General features: G+C 35.9%; 1 protein-coding gene across 7 annotated transcripts in view; it reads left to right on the forward strand.

Annotated features, from left to right (window-relative positions):
- The window catches only part of VEPH1 (ventricular zone expressed PH domain containing 1), a 232,489-nt gene that overhangs the window by 23,853 nt on the left and 188,981 nt on the right, over window positions 1–19,655 (forward strand). The window lies entirely within an intron of this gene.

Consider the following 19,655-nt stretch of genomic DNA (forward strand, 5'->3'; position numbering starts at 1 on the left):
ATTAGTCCTTTGGCACCTATGTAGATTGCATATCTCACTCTGATACACAGCTCATCTCTTATTTTGTAATAAGTCTTGATATCTGGTAGGACAGTATTCTCAAACTTCTTAACATTGCTTTGTTTTTGTTCTTTAACAATTTTATATTAAGCTTTTCCTATTTTTATGAATAATTCTATCAGTATCTTAATTGGGTGTTATTATATCTATAGATTAATTTGAAGAAAATTCACATCATTATGTACAGTCTTCATATCTATAGATATTGCATTTCTATCCCTTTATATGTTTTTAAATGTTCAAAGAGGTTTTATGATATTTTATCATAAATGTTAAGAATATTGTGCATCTTTTGTTAAAGGTATGTTTTTTTTCTGAGACTATATATATTCTTTTTTTAAAATTATATTTTTCAATTCTATTTTTAGTTGATTATAACATAAATGATTCTTGTATAGTGTGATCTTATGCCCAGCAGACTCACTGAACTCTCCCACTAATCTTAATAATTTGTCTATACACATCTTCCTGCTTATTCAACAAATATTTATTAGGCATCTATATTTCAGATAGTAAATTGGATGCTAGGATATAACAGTAATCAAAACCCCCCAAAAATGCCTCTGAAATCATCCATTTAATTGGATAAGACAGAAAGTAAAAAAATAAACGAGGAAGATATGTAGTGCATTAGAAGATAAGTAAGTGCTATGCAGAAAATCAAAGCGGAGGGCAGTGACAGGGTATTGGAGGCTTGAAATTTTATATGGGGTGGACAAAGTAGTCCCTACTGAGACAAAAGCTGACATTTAAGCAAAACCTGAAGGAGATGAGAGAGCAATACTGTGGATACCTGGAGGAAATCATTTCAGGCAGAGGAACCATTAAGTACAAAGGTCCTAAGGTTGTAGAAGGGAGTTTCTGAGGTCAGTGTGGCTGTACTGGAGGAAATTGTTTCAGGCAGAAGAATCATTAAGTACAAAGGTCCTGAGGTTGTAGACTGGAATTTCTGAGGTCAGTGTAGCTGTAGTGAAGGGAACATGGGGAAAGGGAGATGAGGTTAGGAGAGAAGTGGAGGTGGGATCATTGGAGCCTTGGGCAGCCACTGGAGACTTCTGGGCAGAAGTAACATTGCCTGAGTTTTTTTTTCTATTCCTGTTTTGGGAATATTCTGTGAAAAAGCAAGAGTGAAATAAGAAAGGCCAGGTAAGTGACTACTGAAATAATTCAGATAAGAAGCAGCGGAGATTCTGACCATGATGGAGCAGTGGTGGTGGTGAGAAGTGTTCAGATGATCCTGGATATATTTTGAAGATAGGACCAACAGGATTTGCTGAAGCAGTGTGTGTGATGGAGAGAGAAAGACAGAGAGAGAGAGAGAGAGAGACAGAGACAGAGAGAAAAAGAGAACTTGAAGATTTTTGGCCTGAAAAACTAGCATGATAAAATTGTCAGTAAGATGAAGATGACTAAAGAAGGAAGGAATTTGGAGAGGGAGGGTGAAGGAAAGGGAATGTAGGAAGAATCACGAGTTCCACTTTACATGTGTAAAGTCTGAGCTGTCAGAATTCTGCATGGAGATGTGCAAGTATTGTTTGTATGAGTCTGGAGCAGGAGAGAAGTCTGGGCTAACCATTATAATTTTGGAACTTGTCAGCCTTGAAAGTGAGCGAGATCACCAAGGGAGTGAGTGCAGACAGAAAGTAAAAAGTCTGAAGATTGAGCCCCGTGCCCAGAAGTCAAGGAGATAATGAAAGACTAGGAAAATAACCTGAGAAGAAATATCGATTGAAAAAAGAAGAAAGTCAGAAAATCATGGGGTCCTGAATGCCAGGTGAATAAACTGTTCTAAGGACAGAGTTATGTCAAATGCCACTGATTGGTCAAGTGAGATTTGTCAAGATTTGTCACTGATTGGTCAAGACTGAGAACTGACTGAGGCTCAGACAGGTGAAGGTCATTATGACCTGACAAGAGCTGTTGTCACTGGATGGGCCAGCCTGAAAGCAAGATTGGAGTAGTTCAAGACAGTGGGAAGAGAAGAATTGAAGAAGATGAGCAGTGACAACCCAGGGCATTTTCCCATAAAGAGCAGAGAAATGGGCTGGTATTTAGAAAGAATGGGATGGGGAGAGAGGAGAGGATCAAGAAAAAATATGTTTCAAATGGGAGAAGCACATTCCTGGATTTTTTTTTTTAATGTATAAGTCATCACTTTAAAATAATTATGGTTTTGTTTATTCCTTTCCCATCTTTATTCTGTTATTTGATTTCTTTTTCTTTTCTTTTTTTTTTTTTTTGAGACAGAGTTTTGCTCTCCTTACCCAGGATGGAGTGCAATGGTGCCATCTCGGCTCACCTCAACCTCCGCCTCCTGGGTTCAGGCAATTCTCCTGCCTCAGCCTCCCGAGTAGCTGGGATTACTGCCACCATGCCCAGCTGATTTTTTGTATGTTTTAGTAGAGACGGGGGTTCACCATGTTGATCAGGATGGTCTCGATTTCTTGACCTCGTGATCCACCCGCCTCGGCCTCCCAAAGTGCTTGGATTACAGGCGTGAGCCACCGCGCCTGGCCTGTTATATGATTTCTTTGTCTCATATCCTGACTAGCTGTTCAGAACTAGGTTGAATAGATTGAGTTATCCTTCTCTCCTTTTATTTAAAGAGAGTTTTCTGACTTCTCAGTGTAAGCATAATGTTTGCTCCAGGCTTTTGGTTAATGCTCTTTATCAGATTAAGGAGGTTCCCATTTATTCCTGTTTTTCTAAGAATTGTTTAATTTTATCAACTGATTTTTCTATCCTCTTGAGATAATCCTATTTTCCCCTTTAATCTGTTAATGTAGTGAATTACAGAAATAGATTTTTAAAATATAGAAATATTATTGTATTCCTGGAGCAAAATAAAATTGATTGTTTATTTTAAAGCATTTTAAAATTTCATTTGCTATTTTAAAAGAAGTTTTAGAACTATGCTTATATATGAGATTGGTCTTTAAATGTCCCTTTTCTACTGTCTTTACCTGACTTTGCTATCAAGTTATACACAGTGGCTTCATAAAATGAGTTGAGAAATGTTTCCACATTTTCTGTTATCTGCAAGAGTTTTGTAATATCATGATGACCTAATCCTCAAAGATTTCATAGAACACTGTAAAACTCTCTGGCACCATAAATCTGTGTATTTCGATTTTTAAACTACTGATTCAATCTCTTTGAGGAAAATTAGGAATTTTCTTCAGTCACTTTTGGTAAAGCATATTTTCTAAGCAATTTATATTTTATCTGAGTTTTCAAATTTATTAGCATCAAATTCAAATTGTTTGAATTATTCTTATTTTTTCTGTAGCATCTGTATTTAAATCTATTTTTCATTGATATTTTATCAATATTTTCAAAGCTTTGTCTTCCACTTTTTTAAGTTTTGGTTTATTGATCATCTGTATAAGATCTTTTCAAAATCTCATTAATTTCTTTTTAAGTCTTTACTACTTTACTTTTTGTGCTTTCTCTGACTTTATTCTGCTGTTCTTTTTCTAATCTCCTCAACTGTATAATCAGGATATTGATGATTTTAACTTTCTTATTTTCCAATATAACCATGCAAAATCATACATTTCTTGCTAAGTAACATTTAGCATCATTCTACAGGTTTAAGATATGTTTTTATTGTAAATTTTAAATATTTTCTTAGTTTATTGTGAATTCCTCTGACTCACAGGTGATTTGGAAGTTAGTCTTAATTTCCCCAAGAATTTTATAATCTTTTTGTTGTTAAGTGAAATCTTAACTGCATATAGTCAGAGAATGTGAACTGCATGATACCCGTTATTTGGTAGTAGTTGATATTTGCTTTGTTACAGAGTTTATGGCTAATCCGTGTCAATAATAATAGCTAATACTTATGTAGCACTTATCGTGTACCAGAAACTGTTCTAAGAGCTTTTCACATGTTAATATATTAATTCTTTTCAGTAAATTTTTGAGGTAAGTATACTAATATTCCCGTTTTATACATGAGAAAACAGGCATAGAAAAGCTAATAATGTAACTTGACCAAGGTTGTATAGCTAGTAAGTACCAGAACCAAAAATTAAGCCCAGAATGTGACATCAGAAACTATTTTTAGCCATCACACTACGCTGCCTCTTTAAATGTTTAATGTGTGCTTGACGATCCATACATGTACCCCAGAACTTAAAGTATAACCAAAAAAAAAATGTGCCTGAAGGAATGTATATTCTCTAATTATTATATAAAGTAGTATCTATATTATTAGATATATGATTAAAGAACTCTATATGATTAAAGAACTCTTGTTAATGATATTGTTTAAATTTTGTATATCCTCAATAAGTTTGCAGTTGTTTGGACTATCAGTTACTAACAGATATTTTTTACATTTTCTATTATAATTTTGGGTTTGTCACTTGTAATTTTGTCAAGCTTGCCTTTATAAATTTAGGGGGTTTTTTTATTATGTAAACATAAGTTTAAGATTGGTATTTCTTTCTTGGAGAACTTTTCATTAACGTATACTGAGCATTTTTATTCCTAATAAGTTTTGCCTGTTTTCTTTGGAGTAATAGTTATCTATTTTTTCTTTGTCTATCTTTTTACTTTTACCTTTCTATGTCATTATGGCTTAAACATAATTTATAAATGTTATATAAGTAGATTTTTGAAGTAATACAAATAGAAAATATCCATCTTTTAATTGGTAAATTTAGTCAACTCACACTTGCTGTGATAAGCAATATATTTGGATGTATTTCTTCATTTTATTTGTGTTATGTTTTCTGATTTTTCCATGTTTATTTCTTTTTTTCTGAAAAATTTTAATTGATTTTTATCATTTTATTTTCTGCCACTCTTGGAGCTAGTGGTTTGAAGATTTGTATTCTACTTCTATTATTTTAATATAGTTGCCTTTAACATTTTAGCAAACATACTCATAATATTTCATCAATTCTAAGATAGACACTTTCCCATGGTACTGTCTCTGAAATAAATACATGTTTTATAACTGATGACCATCTTCCAATTGCTGTTGGCCAGGCAGTAGTCATACACAGCTGTCATGGCCTACGTGTGCCGGAACTTGTCATATTGCTCTTCAGATTGTTATTACTGTAACTGAATTAGATGCAGTTGTTCCTACCAATGTTGAGTTAAATATCCATTTTAAATGTTTTCAAAACTACTAGACTAAAATGTGGCACTGAAACAGAAACTTATTGTGTATGCAGAAAGACATGCAGAGACAGCATCATGGTATATAAGTTTTATATTAGTGAACCAAATATTATCATTGGGGGAATGACAGCAATTCCACATTTTCTTGCAAAAGAATAACTGAGGGCACTATATGGAACCTAAAAATATATATACTTTTTGTTACTGAGATATTGGTAAAGGATGATCTATTACACTATAATAAGTAATGCAATTGAGGGCAGGAGAAATGGACAATTCTCTTAGAATAGATGAAAGAAATTTCAAGGAAATGAGAGTCTAGTGTGCTCAATTAATATCCTGTATAGGACTCGCGTGGGGGCATGATGCCCCTTACAGTTTAATTGGCAGTCTCTTCTTTTTCTTCATAACATGAAATAATCCTAGATCTTCTCGTTGATGCTGTCTTGCATTTGATTAATTACAATAACTATGTCTAAAGTTATTCAGGAACTCAGTTCTCCTCCTATTCCTAGAAGGACCTTGGAATACTTTAATGCCATCTTACATGTTATTAATCAGCACGTTTATTTAGCTTGTGTAATACCCTTGAAACTATTCTTTTAAAGACAGGCTTTAATATATATATATTTATATATAGTCAACTCTTGCTTAAAGTACCTAATATTTCCCTGTTTCTTTTTTCACCTTTTCTTTTTTTTTATTGACTTTCTTTTTTGTTTGTTTTCCTGAATCCAAGTTCTTGTTTTCGGAAGTATACATTTTTAAAGTATCTTCAGCCAGTGCAGTGGCATGTCCCTATAGTCCCAGTTACTTAGGATGCTGAGGCAAGAGAATCATCTGAGGCAGGAGTTTGAGGCTGCAGCATGCTAAAATTGCATCTGTGAGTAGCCACTGTACTTCAGTCTGGCCAACATGCAAGACCCCATCTTTGGGGAAAAGAAAGTCCCTTGAGTGAAGGTCTGTTAATGATAAACTCTCAATGTTTGTTTTTCTTAAAAAAGTCCTTATTTTTGCCCTTAATTTTGAATAGTTTCCTGAATATGCATTTCTAGATTGGCAGCCATTTTATTTCTCAGGAGTTTCCATTGTTGCTGTTATGAAATGTGCTTTCAGTTTACTTGCCATTTCTTTATGCTGAATCTACCTTTCTATTTATTTTCCCTGTGCCTTTGGTGTTTTATGGTTTCACTATTATGTGTCTAGATATGGTTTTATTTGTATATTTCTACTCAATCCTTATTGTCTTTTGTGAGTTTGAGGGTTTTATGTCTTTTTTCAATTTTGTAAAGTTCTTAAACTTTTTCTCAAATATTCACTTTTACATCTAGTCTTTCCTTTGGGAAATTGTATTTGTTCACTCAGTTATGCCCCCAACAAAGTATTGAGTACACATTCTCTTCTAGCAATATTCTAGGCATTGAGGACCTAATAGTACAATAAAAGAACAGACAAAATCATTGCCCTCATATCCATCACATTCTATCCTATTTTATCTTCCATATTTTTTGATTTTTTATATTTTCCATCTCCATGTGATATGTTATTTTATTTTCTAGCTCTGTCTTCCAATCCATTAAGTCTTTTTTTTTTAGCTTAATCCATCCACTGTTTCATCCATCTACTGAGGTTTTAATTTCTAGAAGTTTCTTTTTTAAAAACAAAATTTCTAGTTTTTAAAAAAGTGACTTGGCCGTTTTTAATAAAAAGAGTTATTCTTTATACATTGACTGATTTTGAATATATGATTTTATAATTTGAGGTCAATAATTTCATTACCTGAAATTTTAAATATCTAATCTGCTCTGTGTTTAATCTGCTTACATGTACCCATATGGTTTATTTTCTTGGATGTTTTGTAATATTAGATTTTTATGTTCAGCATAAATAAGATTTTAGTTGTGTAAGTACGAAATGGCCTGGATTGAGTATGTCATCTTCAAATTGGTTTATATTTGTTTCTGCGAGGAAACACAGCAATATTGTCAGTTCTGAGCTCACTTGTGTTAGTGGTAGTGACATCTTGGCTTTGGAGATTCTTAAAGTGATAGAATAAATGATATAATGTGTCATTATATACACATAATGTGTGTGTGTGTGTGTGTATGTGTGTGTGTGTGTGTATGCTTTTAAAAGTAGAGTGGTGAAAATATAAAGGATTATTAGTATGGATGCCAATGTACATATATATGTGTTGTACATACATATATGTATGTATATATATGTGTGTGTATATATATGTGTGTGTATATATATGTGTGTGTATATATATGTGTGTGTATATATATGTGTGTGTATATATGTGTGTGTATATATATGTGTGTGTATATATATGTGTGTGTATATATATGTGTGTGTATATATGTATGTATATATATGTGTGTGTATATATATATGTATGTATATGTGTGTGTGTATATATATGTATGTATATATGTGTGTGTATATATATGTGTGTGTGTATATATGTATGTATATATGTGTGTGTGTATATATATATGTATGTATATATGTGTGTGTATATATACATATATACATACATACACACATATATTTTAAAAGAACAGGGTATTTTCTGGAATGCAAGTCAGAAAAACCCTAATTGTAAAGCTGACCCCTCACCAAAAAGCTTTAAATGATTCAGTTATGCCACTAAAACAGCTTAAAATTTTTTTTTGTCTTTATGAATATTTGTTAAAGGTAGCAGTTAGCTGTTTATTCCAGTTTTCCCCTTTTTTGGAGGAAATCTCATTTTGGAGAATATTTTTTTTCTTCATGCCATATACAGAATTTGAATATATAAAATTTTTGAAGTTAAAAAATCTCTTTGCTTTGTACTAAAGTGCCATGGAATGAGAAATTCTTAGCTTTAAGATGCTCACAGTAATATCAAAGTTCATAATTGATGTATCTATACCTGATATATTACTATATTAGCTGCAATTATGAGCAGTATGAATTAATTTATCTTTATGGACAGCTGCTTAACATTTTTAGTTATAAATCATAGACTCTTTGCCTTATGTGCAACAATGTCACTGACACCATCCTATGTACACTGGCCTAAGTCAAAAGGCCCCTTTCAAAATTCTCTGATAATTCAGGGCTTTCTTAGCATGGAAACTGATTCTTAGTGTTCATGACCAAGACACAGATGCCTATCATGTATTTTTCATTGAGTTGTACTTTCCACTTTTGTTGAGACTTGTTTCATTCAGACAAAAATCTCATTGCCATTTATTAATAAACTATTATTTGGACATTATTTGCTATGCTTCTCAGTGTCATCTACATAAACTCTGTTCCCAGGAAAATAGACTCTGAAATGGTTATTACCATGCAGAACATTTATAGGGGAGTGCTCCTAGAAACAGTACCTATTAGGGAGTGGATGAAGCAGGATTGAGCAGAGGAAAAAATTGCACTGTAATGCAACTGTGGAAAAAAACGGCCTTAACTAATCTCACAGAGACCTCTGGAACTGGGATGACCCGTCAGAGTCATCCTATGACAAGGAACCAGACCTTCATATCTCCATGATGACTAGTCATTGGATGCAGGTTGTCCTGCAAAATGTTGAATGAGGCCATTCCCTTTGACTGTAGAAAATTTCTGTAGGCAGACTTGGCTGAGAGAATGAGTGCCTAGGTCCTGAAGCAGGGATTTGGGCAATGTATCATCATGTCCTCTATACAATTTAGTGTTCTAAATTGTATGCCTTGTATAATAAGTTTATCCTATATGGAAACAGCTTCTTTGATAAGCTGATTGATCTCTTGTTCTGAGAAAATTTTTAAGAAGAAAGTTAGAAGATCTAACATGTCTGTGATTGATTGGTACCTTGAGGGAGGGATGTTGCCATTCTTGGGGCCCAGCATTAGCTTCTGCTGTTGGCAGATTTCACATCAGGGCAGTGTTGAGTGATGCATAGCTTCTATCCCCCACCACAGCTATTCCATTTGCATGCCTATTGGATCGCACTGGAGTGGCTGATGACAGAAGCTTGATGTCATCTGGCTGAGGCATTCTACTTTGTGTTTTATTGCCTCTTTTGTGATGAATGCTCTCATGGGCATTAATATGGGATAAAAAAGATGTTTACACTTTGTGCCCATGGCTGTGTATCCACCACCCCAGTTCTTATCAAGGCTGTAATCGGTATGCATCATCTCTGTGGTAGGCTGAATAATGGCCCACAAAAGATTTCCCCATCCTAATCCCCAGAATCTGTGAATATACTCTTACATGGGCAAGGAACTTTTCAGATACAATATAATTAATAATCCTGAGATTGGGAGATCATTCTAGATTATCTGGGTGGGCCCAATATAATCAAGGGGACTTATAATGGTGGGAAACAAGGTCAAAGATGGAAGAAGGAGAGGCAATGATGAAAGCAGAGGTTGAAGTGATGTGCTTTGAAGATGGAGGAAGGGACCATGAGCCAAGGAATGCAGGTGGCCTCTAACAGCTAGAACAGATTTTTTTTTAAAGGTTTATCCCCTCAGAGCCTCCAAAGGGTACCAGCCCTGCTGACACCTTGACTTTAGTCCAGTGAGATTTTTAATGTCTGACCTCCAGAACTTTAATTTATCAACACTAATTCTTGAGCCACTAAGTACATGATAATTATTTATCACGTAAGAAGACAAATGCAGTGTCGTCCTCTACCACTCATTCTGGATTTCCTTCATCTTCAGCTAGCACCTCTGTTTGCTTCCTAGTTGAGGTACTCAGATGCTCTTTCCTAAGGGGTCTGAGTCCCTGGACTCCATTCCTTTCTCAGGCTGACTGCTCCGTTGTTCATTTACCATCAAAATTGGGCAAGGGAGTACCAAGAGATGCCCCATTGTGTAATGGCAGCCTACTGTCTCCTAATGATCATGACCAATTACTCCTGCCAGGCTGGTGACTCCTTTCTTAATCTGCTGGTCTCTTAACACAAAGAACCTGAGGTGACTGGGCTGTTGGGCTCATGTGTTCTACCTGTAGGGAATACAGTATCATGCAATGGTCACTGTTTTAGTATGTGTACTGCCCCCGGAGGGTAGTACTTCATCCTTAACAGAATATAAGGTTGAACTGCTTCCTTGCAAGCCTGTTCCATTGATTTGTCAGTCTTGCAGTATTGGGGTGGAGGCAGATACCTTATCACATATGGTAAGTGATAGAACCAGTGAGTCCCATGATCCTGTGCCTACTGCTGGACATCCTTTGCTATAAAATGGTTCTTTGGTTTGATGCAGTGTTATGTAGAATCCAATGTCAGCAGACCAAATACTCTGTGATTCCTCAAATAGTGAATTAGACTTAAGCCCTGTGGGCAGAAAGAACAAACCCAACCCTGGATTACATGTAAATTCTACTCAATATGATTAATGTCTCTTCTAGGTGGAAAAAGTCTAATGTAAATAATTAGCCACCAAGTGATTATTTGTTTCCTTGAGGGATGGTGCCATTCTGAGGAGTCAGCATGGCAGATTTCACATCAAGGCAGTGCTAGGTGATGCCTAGCCTCTATCACTCTCCATGGCTATTCCATTTATGTGCCAACTGGATCACACTGGAGTGACTGATGACAGACGCTTGGGTGATGTCATTAGGCTGAGTCATTCATTCTCTCTGCTTTGTGGTCTAGTGCCTCTTGTGTAGTGAACGTTCTCATGAGCATAAAAGAAGTTTATACTTTATATCCAATTCCACATGTTGATCCATGCCTCTTACCCAAAGCTCCTTATTTCCAATTTCTCAATCTTTCTATTTTCAGGCCCTTGGCCATTCAGCCAAGCCACTCCTCTTGCCACACAAAATTAATGATCACATGCATGGCTGAAGCTCTGACCATTGGGAGAATGTTCCCTCGCCTTTGTCTTTCAGGGTCCCTCCCGAGTAGGTTTATACGTAAGAGAAGTCAAATTTTGAATTGCACCTACATACCCAGCCAAAGCATTAGTAAATCAAGTTGAGACATTTTTCTCCTCTGTCAGCTGGTCATAAGGGAATGCCTCATGTGGCCATAAGTGTCACCTGAGTGTAAGATGTTATTTCTATAGTAGTTGATGACCCAGGGGTCTGCGTCACTTGCTCACACAGCTTATTTGTACACTCTGGCCTTGTTCATGTCTGATCCAAAATGTACCACTTCCTAGTAAATACTTGAACTTTAAAAGTTAAAAAAAACAACCACAAGCATAATATGAGCTAATATGGCATATTTAAGGCCAAATGTATCTATCATGTCATATTAAAAAAAAAAAAAGACTTTTAGATTGGACTACCAGGCAAAATCCAGCAAGCAAGAGACATATATTTAATGAAATGATTTAGAAAATGTAAAAATAGGCTGGACATGGTGGCTCACACTTATAATCCCAGCACTTTGGGAAGCCAAGGTGGGGAGGATCACTTGAGCCTGAACATTCAAGACCAGCCAAATAAAAATAGCAAGATTCCATTTCTACAAAAATAAATATTTAAAAACTTAGCTGGGCATTGTGACATGCACTTGTAATCCTAGCTATTCAGGAGGCTGGGATAGGAGGAATGCTGGAGCCCAGAAGGTCGAGGCTGCATTGAGCCATGATGGCACCACTGCACTCCAGCCTGGGTGGCAGAGAGAACCTGTCTGAAAGAAAACAATAATTAAGAATTAGAAAATCCGGTAGTGTGATGCCCCCCGCTGTGTTCTTTTTGCTTAGAATTGACTTGGCTATGCGGGCTCTCTTTTGGTTCCATATGAAGTTCATGGTGGTTTTTTCCAGTTCTGTGAAGAAAGTCAATGGTAGCTTGATGGGGATAGCGTTGATTCTGTAAATTACTTTGGGCAGTATAGCCATTTTCACGATATTAAGTCTTCCTAACCATGAACATGGAATGTTTCTCCATCTGTTTGTGTCCTCTCTGATTTCGTTGAGCAGTGGTTTGTAGTTCTCCTTGAAGAGGTCCCTTACGTTCCTTGTGAGTTGTATTCCAAGGTATTTTATTCTTTTTGTAGCAATTGCGAATGGCAGTTCGCTCTTGATTTGGCTTTCTTTAAGTCTGTTATTGGTGTAGACGAATGCTTGTGATTTTTGCACCAAATGAGTCATGGCAAAAAATACACGAAGAGAAATACCACCGCGTCGAAAAGGATGAAGAGCCAGAGGTCTAACCAGTAGGAGTGTTTAGGTAGCCCGTTTGCCCTGGACTGAGGCCGCACATCGAGGTTCTGCCTCCCTGCCTCGCTCTGGCCTTGCCGCTCCCGGGGACCGTCTTGACCATCACCACCTGAGACGGGGTCTCGCTATGTTGCCCAGGCTGGAGTGCAGTGGCTATTCACAGGCACGATCCCACTACTGATCAGCATGGGAGTTTTGACCTGCTCCATTTCCAACCTGGACCGCTTCACCCCTCCTTAGGCAACCTGGTGGTCCTCTGCTCCTGGGAGGTCACCATAGTGATGCTGAACTTCGTGTGGACACCCGATCAGCATAGCACACTACAGCCCAGAACTCCTGGGCCCAAGTGATTCTCCCACCTCAGCCTCCCGAGTAGCTGAGACTACAGCCACATGCCACCATGCCTGGCATGTTTTATTTTTATTTTTTTGCACATGTTCTCAGTTTATTTTTATCAGGTAAAGAATGCTTTTTATGGTTCACTGAGGACAATCCCTACACAATCTAGAACATGAAGATTGGATCTTCTGAGAACATTAGAGAAAGGCTGTCCTTGCCATCCACACTGCAACAGAACTTTGACATCTCGAGCCTTGGGTTCATCATCTCACAACTGAGAAGGATCCCTCTGCACTCTTGGAAGTGTACACCCATTGGAACCCTTAAGGTGAAACTAACCAGGAAAGTTTCTCCCCAAAGGAAGATGGCATCCTTGATGTGAAGAGCTCTCCCCAAGATCACCGTCAAGACTTCTACTATCATAAAATGCTTATCTTTGAATGTTTTTCCCTGTTTATGCCTCTATGAAAAATAAAAATGAAAAGGGGGTCTATGGCTGGGCCTGGCGGCTCACGCCTGTAATCCAAGCACTTTGGAGGCCAAGGCGGCAGATCACCTGAGGGCAGGAGTTCAAGACCTGCCTGACCAATATGGTGAAACCTCATCTTTAAAAAAAAAGAAAGAAAGAAAAGGGGGTCTATCATGTACACTTATAGGGTATAATATTATTTGTGAAGGATTTTGCAGCCAGCCTTATACATGAATAACCTTATACTTTGTTAGATAAAAGATAAAAACCCAATGCAGGTAATAAACTTTAATGGTACATACAATGCCTCATTTTCAGTCGAAAGTCCTCTTAACCCACATCATTTTAAAGAGAACTTTGCCAGGAGGACTTCACTTTTCTAGAAGGACCTCATTTCTTAGGTCCTTTTTCCATGACTTAGAATAAAAGAGTCAGTAATTAAAAATGTATCCCTTATAATAGGCTCTATAGCAATTTCTACTGTAAAGCCTTTGGTTCCAAAACAAACTTTAAATTCTCTTGTGAAATTTTAAATTCTATTATTTAGCATGACTTGTGAAAGTCATGCTAAATAATAGAATTAGCTAAAGAGAAAGGTACCTGTACAGCTGCTAACACTTGTAGTCTCTGGAGAAATACAAAATGTAGATTATAAAAATTCAGTTGCAAGAGTTAACGAAAAAAAATCATTGAATCAAGTGAATAGACTCTTCATCTAGCTTTTTTAATGTATTTAATTTTATGTGGCTAGGTTTATGGGGACCCTGGGTAATGAGCATATCCTTGGTATTATCCTCTGGATAGTCATAATAATGGTATCCCTGGTGTGCTGTATTCTCTCGAGGTTTTAAATGCTTGAACACAGCCATCTCTAGAATGTCAAATGGTCTCTTTTCAATTGCAATAACAAGGACTGAAAAATATGTGTGACCATGAGGATGCCATAACCTATGAATGACATGCTGAGACTGGAAACTGAAAATCATGGTAACAGAAAGTGGTGCTAAGGCCCTATGTTTTGGTCACACTCTCACCTAAGTGAGAACCTGACCCAAAAGGGGGGCCTTTTTAAAAGAAAACTGTGGGAGGCCATTGTTTTGGACTAAGCTCATGCACCAGACCCCAACAGGCCAAACCAAACTAAAATGGAGTTGCTCATGCTAAATGTGACATCATCAGACTGAGACTTTGAGGCAACACATAGATCCTAGAACAGACCAGGTTTTGTTTTCCTTCTGTAAACAGGACGTTCCAGCATAAAGGGGTTTCCTCTGCTCAGTCCTTTCCTACCTTTGCAAAACTCACTCTTCTACTGCTTCCCAGTGGGTTTCAAGACCAAAGAAATACATTTACGATGGTGATAGTAACATCAATAACTCAAGTTTTGGTCAGTCTTTCAAAATTAAGAAAATGACCAAAAGGGGGTAATTGTTAAAGCGAACTATGCCTGAGAAGGACTCCGCACTTCCACATTTGAGTCCTTGTGGACAAACTGCAACCTAGGTTAATAGGTAGAGAAGATTGAAAGCCTAACTTAGAAGTATGTACCTGTTACAATAGCTGAGTCTTGGCCAATCCCAGTGGCTATGCTTCAACCATTCATACACTGCTGAGTGTTCAAACCGTGTTTAAATATGGCAAACGTGAAGTTGTAACCAACTGGCTGTTCTGTACCTCACTTCCAATTTCAGTGCATTTCCCTTTTTTGCCTATAAATCTTCTTCCAACAGGTGCTGTGCTGGAGGCTCTGAATCTGCTGTGATTCTGGGGGCTGCCTGATTTGCAAATCGTTTATTGCTCAATTAAACTCTTTTAAATTAAAAAAAAAAAAAAAGAATTAGAAAATCTAAACTAAAAAGAAACAATATTAAACAATGATTTATTTGAGGATAAAACACATGTGAATAATTCAAATTAAAGCAAATAATTTTGTTTACCACAAAATTATATCATGTATTCAAACCTAATATATAGGCTATTTCTTTTTTTTAATGTATCATGCCAAATTAGCAGATATAGCACAGGAAATGATCCTTTGTTACAGAAAATCAATGCGGAGTCAAAACTAATCCTCTTTGCTTAAAATTGTGAGAAGCAGTTTGCCCACTCATTTGCTAAGGCAGGGCCCTCTCTTCTCACATGAAGACCTGTGAAGTCTACATGCAGCTCCACCATGCTTAAATTGTTGATTATGATAGGATGGTTTGGGTTCAGATGGTGATCAAGGACTTTTTTCTGTATGCCCTATATACGAGGCATATTTTTTACTATTAAAAATCATTGAATAATGCTACTAAATTGTTTCCTATAAAGTTACATAAAAAGCATTAACAACCATTCATTTGATGCAATATAGGCTTGTAAAAGAAATTTTAAAAATAAGAATAAAATAGGCAAATGATATGAGGAAAAGGTAAACCAAAAGAAATAGGGATCATGATCTTTATGTCAGATAAGAAAAATTTCATGCCAAAAAGCATTAAATAAAATAAAGGCAGTTTGTGTTTTTAATGGATTCAGTTCACAATAGTTATAAAGATTAAGAATATCTATATGTTAAATTACATAGCAATACAATTCATAAAACAAAACCTCCAGGAGATACCAGTAAAAACAGACACATTAGTTGCAGGAAATGTTAATTTACTTCTGTTGGGCCACATGAAGGTCAAAATAATAAGTAAGATTATAGGGAGCTTAAATCTTCCAAAATCCTTTTATGGAATTAGCATAAAATTGATATTAAACCTGACAAACATAAGACCAAATATTGATACAAAACATTTTAAATAAAATATCAAAAACAGAATTTAGCAGCACATTAAAAAAATCATTTCCCAAGATCCAGTAAAACATATTTCAGGAAAGCAAAGTTAACTAATATTGGGAAATTTGTTTCTGTAATTTATCATATTGATAGATCTAAGGACAAAAATATTTGACATATCTATAGATGCTAAAAAAGGCATTTAATGAAATTCACATTTATTCTTTAAAAATAAACTCAGTAAAATGGCAATAGATTGACACCTCTTTAATATTGTAAATTATAATATTATAAAATCCCTCACCCAAAAAGCCTGCATAATGCTTACTAGAGAAATGAAATCAAATATATAAATTTTAAATATAAAAAGTGATGCATTCTATATGATTTTAAACATGTACTGTATTTTTTTTTGTTTTTGGCCATAAATTTTTATGCCAAACATCAAGAACCAAAACTAGGAACTAAGCTAGCATTCTTGTTCTAATCACTTTTATGTGAAATAAGATGGAATATTCTAGCTAACATAATAAGCCATGGAATACATAAAACATATAGATCTCAGAAAGGCTGCATAAAACACAAAAATTTTCTTAGAAAACCCAAGATAATGAATTGAAAATTTATCATAATTAAGTATAGTTGAGCTATATAGCTAGTTACAAAATAAATAAAAGCAAGGTGTTGTGGCTCACACCTGTAATTCAGCAATTTGGGAGGCTGAGGTGGGCGGATCATGAGGTCAGGGATCCAAACAATCCTGGCTAACATGGAGAAAACCCATCTCTACTAAAAATGCAAAAAATTAGCCAGGTGTGGTGGCACATACCTGTAGTCCCAGCTACTCGGGAGGCTGAGGCAGGAGAATCACTTGAACCCAGGAGGCAGAGGTTGCAGTGAGCTGAAATCTCACCACTGCACTCCAGCCTTGGTGACAGAGCAAGACTCCACTCAAAAAAAAAAAAAAAAAGAGAAAAAAAGCAATAGGTTCATTTAATCAGCAATAAGCTAATTAAAAGTTTTAATGAGGAAAAAAAAACAAGTATTTAGTTAACAACAACAACAAAAAGACATAAAATACTCTAGGAAACACAGTTAAAAATTTGTGAAGCTCAACAGCAAAGACATGGTGTCAACCTAAATGCCCATTAATGGTACACTGGATAAAGAAAATGTGGTATATATACAGCATGGAATATTATGCAGCCATAAAAAAGAACAAGATCATGTTCTTTGTAAGAACATGGATAGAGTTGGAGGCCATTATCCTTAGCAAATTAATGCAGGAACAGAAAAATAAATACTGCATGTTGTCATTTATTAGTGGGAGTTAAATGATAAGAACACATGGACACATAGAGGGGAGCAACACACACTGGGGCCTATCAGAGGATAGATGGTGAGAGGAAGGAGAGGATCAGAAAAAAATAACTAATGGGTACTAGGCATAATACTTGGGTGACAAAATAATCTGTACAGCAAACTCCCATGACATGAGTTTACCTAAATTACAAACTTGCATATACCCCTGAACTTAAAATAAAAGGGGTGGGGGAGTGGGGAGGGATAGCATTAGGAGAAATACCTAAAGTAGATGACAGTGGATGGAGGCAGCAAACCACCATGGCATGTGTATACCTATGTAACAAACCTGCAAGATCTGCACATGTACCCAGAACTTAAAGTATAATAAAAAAAATCTGAAGCTTACATAGGGAAAGTTGCAAAATTAGTATTGTAAAAGAATTGAGAAATGGCCCAGATAGAAAAGTCAGCCCTGAAGTAGATTCTGATATATTTAAAACAATTATAGGAAATGAATTATCCTCTAAATGTAGTAGGAAGATTAGGTTAGCTATTTAGAAGAAAATGTACATCTTTACTTACTTCCATAAATACCAGATAGATTTAAGACCTAAGCAAATGGTTAAAGATGAATTTCTAAAGTAATAAATGTTGAGTGTTTTGTGAAGTTCTTTAATCTGGAAAAAAAATAGAGATGATGTTTTGTTAAACTTTGAATAAGGAAAACTTGAAATTAAACAAAAATCTGTTACAGTAATCACACAGAAAGAAAGGAGACTGCGTGAATGGTATCTGCATGTGCTTAGAATGCCTCTGTAAAATACATAGGGAATTGCTGAGCCTGGCTTCCACTGAGGAAGGGGATTGTGGATGAGGGACAGGGCTGGGAGGGGGATTAACTTTTCACTTTAAACCTTTCTTTGCATCTTTTGAGTTTTTGTACCATGTTCATGTATTACCTTTAAAAAATAATGTAAACAACTTAAGTTTCCAATTTAGAAAAGGAAAAACAATGAGGCCCACCAAAATTGACAAGTTTAGTTACTTAAAATCTTAGGATGTCATTGAACAGCAGCAAAATAAAACAAAACAAAAATCCTAAAAATAATGAAACATGGAGACATATTTGCAGCCAAATGTCAAATATTGACTTAATATCCTTGATAGAAAAATATATTGTACCAAAGAAGGACCAAGAAAAAAAAAAAAAAGAAAAGATGAGGTCAACTAAAGAAAAATATACATAAGATACAGTGGGTACTTCTTAAAGGAGGAAGTACAAACAGCCGATAAACACAGAACCATTCAACTTCACTTTTGGGTAAGAAAATTCCTAAGCAAAACATCAATAAGGTATTGTTTTTCACTAATAAAATTAGAAATATTATAAATACTCTGTTCTTGCAAGTGTGCAATGAGGAGATCATGCTATTACTGGAGGGGGTTCAAGTTTGTAAAACGTTTCTGAAACATAATAAAAACATGGTACAAAAACTCAAAAGATGCAAAGAAAGGTTTAAAGTTTCAGCACTAATTATTTTGAGTCTTTAAAATGTTCCTGTCCTTTGTCTTGGAAATTTTTACTTCTGGAGGCTCTAGGATATAAATAATTTGCAAAGTAGAGAGAGCTGCATGCACAAGATGTTTACTGCCCCATTAGTTATAGCAACAACAACAACAAAAATTGTTAGAGCTGGAGTTTGCAGTAGTGCCAAAAAACCCCATCACTTCCTGTTTCTAATCTCACATGATGATGTAAGGCTCTAAGTACTTTGCTGCTCTGTTATGTTTTCAGTTTTGTGAGTCCACCATGTGAAGCTCACAGTCAGACCAATTTTTCAAATTAATGCAATGAGCCTCTTTTTCACATTTAGATGTTTTGGAGGTCCCATTATTCGTCAGTAAAGATGGTCAGGTATTTGAAGGAGAATTAAAACAGGGGAATGGAGGAAAACCTGGTTGGGGAAAGCTAAAATGGGTTTTGTAGTTTTTTGAGTTGAAAATGGAGAGATGAAATGATGTGTTACATTATGTCCAGAGAGAGAGAGAAAACTAAGGGAAAATTGAGGGGTAATTTGAAACATTTCACAAAAGTTGCTGAAATGTCAGAGTAAAAAGTAACCCCTGCTCTGTAATGGACTTAGAAACTGAAATAGTCTAAAGATTAAACCCACTTGCAAGTGAATAGTTAAGCTCCTATGGACTCTCAGGGATCCCTGTCTAGGTGATAGTGGAACCTGCTCCATTTTAGCATGTTTGCATGTCTGCCTCTTCCACAGATTAGGATCTCCAAGGAAAAAAGCCTTTATTGTATTAGGCTTTACACCCTCACCCCTTAGCACACAGCCTGGTGTACCCGTTTTCTAAATGACTGAGTTAATATTTGAAGGATAACTTTCTAGAGTATTATTTAACATGAAGA

Source organism: Callithrix jacchus, chromosome 17 (assembly GCF_049354715.1).
Source record: "Callithrix jacchus isolate 240 chromosome 17, calJac240_pri, whole genome shotgun sequence".
Lineage (NCBI taxonomy): Eukaryota > Metazoa > Chordata > Mammalia > Primates > Cebidae > Callithrix > Callithrix jacchus.